This window comes from Bos taurus, chromosome 12, assembly GCF_002263795.3.
Source record: "Bos taurus isolate L1 Dominette 01449 registration number 42190680 breed Hereford chromosome 12, ARS-UCD2.0, whole genome shotgun sequence".
Classification (NCBI taxonomy): domain Eukaryota; kingdom Metazoa; phylum Chordata; class Mammalia; order Artiodactyla; family Bovidae; genus Bos; species Bos taurus.
The window spans coordinates 54,001,837-54,005,702 of NC_037339.1; the positions used below are offsets into that span (position 1 = coordinate 54,001,837).

The 3,866-nt window shown below is 39.9% G+C and overlaps 1 long non-coding RNA gene across 1 annotated transcript; it reads left to right on the forward strand.

Moving 5' to 3' along the window:
* The first annotated feature begins 1,061 nt into the window (after positions 1 to 1,061).
* Positions 1,062 to 3,513, forward strand: LOC112449133 (uncharacterized). The gene is made up of 2 exons (XR_003037628.2): positions 1,062 to 1,397; positions 3,289 to 3,513. It is a non-coding gene; the product is annotated as an uncharacterized lncRNA (long non-coding RNA).
* The last annotated feature ends 353 nt before the right edge of the window (positions 3,514 to 3,866 follow it).

Here is a 3,866-nt window from a genome sequence, read left to right on the forward strand (position 1 = left end):
AGTAAAAATGTGTGTGAAAGGCTATTAATGCAAAAGCAAAATGCCCACATTGCAAACACTAATCCCCCATTTATTTTAACACTGTTTTTCCTTGAAAGTACTTAAAACTAAGTCTGCATTGAAAACCAAAAATCCCATAAGAAAAGGTTAGCTGAAGGACTAGCAAAAGTGCACCCATTTGAAAGTCTTAGAAGTTCAGGAGTTTGCCCAAGCGATCGTGTTGGTTTCTTCATGTATACCTGTGATGGATTCATTTTGATATTTGGCAAAACTAAGACAATTATGTAAAGTTTAAAAATAAAATAAAATTTAAAAAAAATAAATAAATATCACACAACTAATTTCTATGGGAATTGATATGCAGGATGATAAAAATACTCATGCGTCAAAGTGCGAAAGGGTTAGACACTCAGTCGTGTTTGACTCTTTGCAACCTTATGAACTGTGCAGCTGGTCAGGCTCCTCTGTCCATAGATTTCTCCAGGCAAGAATCCTGGAGTGAGTAGCCATTTCCTTCTCCAGAGGATCTTCCTGACCTAGGGATCAAACCTAGGTCTCCTGCATTGCAGGTAGATTCTTTATCATCTGAACCACAGGGAAGCCCCCTCCAAAAAAAAAAAAAAACAAAAAAACCTCATGAACCAAGATCTAACACAAAAAATGTTCAGAGAAGAATGCATTTGTCCTGAGGAGTTGTAAAGCCCCAGAAAAGTAGGCTGTATAATGGCAAAAGTGTCAGACTCTTAACAGCAGAGTGGGGATGGTGCCATTATAATGAGAGAGACTCTTGCTTGGAATCAGAACAGCTATATTCTTCCCTCAGCTTCCACAGTCCCCACACCCCTGGAGTACCATTCTAGACAGTGATGAACTGTGGTCTCAATTCCCTTATTAGCTGTAAGACCTAAAAATTATATGTGCAATTAAAAGGCAAAATGCTGATATTACTCATAGGAAGCCCTTTGTACATTAGCAAGGTACAAAAGTCTGCTGACACTTTGCAACATAGATAGTCAGCAGGGCAGAAGATTAATAGAGCCTCATAAATTTGCAGGGTGAATACGGTAGAGTGGGGCAGAATAAGCATGTTGTGTTTGAGATAAATAAAGGGCATGGTCAGCTTGACAAAAACACTTAACAAGGAACACAACCAGTCCTTTCATGCAATGTGCTGGGCTGGCATTAGTCCATTTTATATAACGACCACATAATTACCCCACAGTAGCTGCTGCTTGTGTCACAAAAGCCTCCAGGGTGACCAAGAGAAGGGACATCAGGAGAACAACCACTACAGATAGGTTACACGTGGTGCCATGCTGCCCTGTTCAGTTACTTTTCTCAATCAGAGATCTTCATGACAGAGATGACATCATATCCCAGGCCAGTGTTCTCCTGAGGTTAATGATCTGCATTGTCCTTTCTTTGTGTTTGATTCACTTGAATGAAAGCAAGGGAGAGTGCTGAAATTCCAAAGCAAAGCAGCACAGGAAATATTTTGTAACACTATTTATCATGGTTTCTGGGATTTCTGTGATAGCAACCGGATTCATTTCTTTTTTTAAAGAGACATGTCTCATGAGTTAATTAATTGAGTTCTAGCCACCCTTTTCTTGTGATTGCAGCCTATGAAACGGAATTTGCTTTTGTATGATATGTTGATTAGATATAAGGGAACCTCAAAGGATTTCAAATGCACTTTCTCTTTGAAATGATTCCCAAGGGAAGAAGCTTAGGTTAATGCCTAATATCTGAAAACAGATATGAACATTCATCTTGGGAATAACCTGTCTGGCTATCTCCTGGTTTCAGTAGATCTGGGGTCCTAAATGGCAGAGGGCGCACTCATTGAACAAAAGGGCTAAACCCTGACTCTATATCATGCTCATAAAACATGTAGCAAAGTCCACTGCTATGTGGAAAAGGAAGTAGCCACAAAGAAAAATTTAGATTCTAAGTACCTGGTTGGGTCTGAGGAGTTGTAATCGTCAATAGTAGCCCAGGGGTTTCCAATGTGAGAAAATGGCTTCTGGAACTGGGAGATCACCAGGTGATCAGCACAGAGGCCAGTTAGGAGAGTCTATTCAAAGCAGAGTACTGTTTTGATGTGGGTTTGATCCCTGGGTCAGGAAGATCCCCTGGAGGAGGAAATGGCAACCCACTCCAGTATTCTTGCCTGGAAAATTCCATGGAGAGAGGAGCCTGGCGGGCTACATGGAGCTGCAAAGAGTCAGACATGGCTAAGCACACACACACATCTAAATTTCAAGAGAATTTAAAAGTTTTAGGGAACTTGGACTCCTATTCAACCACTTGTTCATTTGTGTTTCAGTCCCTATTATGGAAGAGGGATCTAGTTGAAGATTGGCCACCATGGTAGTGCTTTCCAAATTTTTTAGAATAAGGACTATGCAAGTAACTTGCTACCTATGCAAATTCTTGGTCCTCACACCTAGAAAAACGACTCAGTGTGATTGGGGTAGCCTAAGAAATCTGTGATACCCCAGATGATACTGATGCAGTCACTGAGCATCCTTTTACCAATCCTGCAGTAGGGGACTTCAGGGTTCTCTAATTCCTTTTGTATCCTCTGATAGAACTGGTGGACCTAGATATGTGGCTGTTCTCCATGAGGTGACTTTACTTGCCATTTAAATTTAATAAGCCCCAGCTGACTGTAAGTTTTGTGTAGGATGAAGAATAGGTTATTTTCCTTCTTCCTGAAGGATATCATGGGACTTCACTCTGGAGAGGAGAGCATTGTCCATTCAAAGAAAAACCCTCTAGTACATGCCTTAGTGTAGTGATTTGTATGAATTAGTCCTCTGTTTAAATTTAGGAGCTGTATTTAAGCCCTAGCATCAGAGAGTTTGGGAGAATAAAAGTGGGAATCCAAGAAAGAAATGGAATTTAATTTGAAAATTTTCTAGTTTTTAAAACTTATCAGTAAAATGATACTGTTTATTGTATGGTCCATTCACAAAAAGCTTTTTAGAAAAGGAGAATCTAGATAAGAAAACCCAATGGCACATTTTTTTTTAGCCCCAAGTGCAACTTTTATAGTCTAGCAGGCAAACCTTCCAGAACCTTCTTCCATAATGACAGAGAGTTATAGGCATATAAGGCTATTTGCGCATAGATTCCCCTCGTACATACTCATATGCATCCCAGTCACCGACTGCTTAGGGGTAGTTTTCCATAACATGGTGTTCTTGAGTCAAGTGGTGTAACAAAATAGCAAATGCTTATTTTGTTCTTACATAATATTCTGTGTCTCCTTTTTAATCCTAGGTCTATTGGTGTTGGGGGTGATCTGCTTAAATGGCTGGCCTTTGGACTCTGACTTCAGGATGAGCAGATCTGGATTTAGGAGATGTTGCAACACAGATGTCAGTGAGAATCCTTTAAGAGATCTTGGGTTGAAAATATGCCTTGATGCCCTACCTAACTCAAGTGTAGTAGAACTCTCATCTCCAACTTCTGTGTTCTGTTATTAGTAAACAAGAAACTGCATTATTCAAATGGCTTCCCCCCCCATCTTATAAATTTATGATCTAAATTGTGTACCCTCACTAAGAAAATAGGCTTGCCACAGACTTATTGCAAATAGTGTTAAGGAACCACAGCCATTCACATGTTTAAGTAAGGTCACTAATCAGATGGAACATTGTTCACCGTGTCCTGGATCCTCTTGGCAAAAGCCTCATCTAAAAATAACATGACATTCCATTTATAGGAGACGGGGCGCTTGCTACTTCAAGATGAATGGCACTTCAAAATTCAAGTCCCTTGTTAACCCTCCTAATCTGCTGCAAATATAACCCTTTTGACCAAGTGTTTGAGAGGAATAAAAATAAATCTCTCTTGCT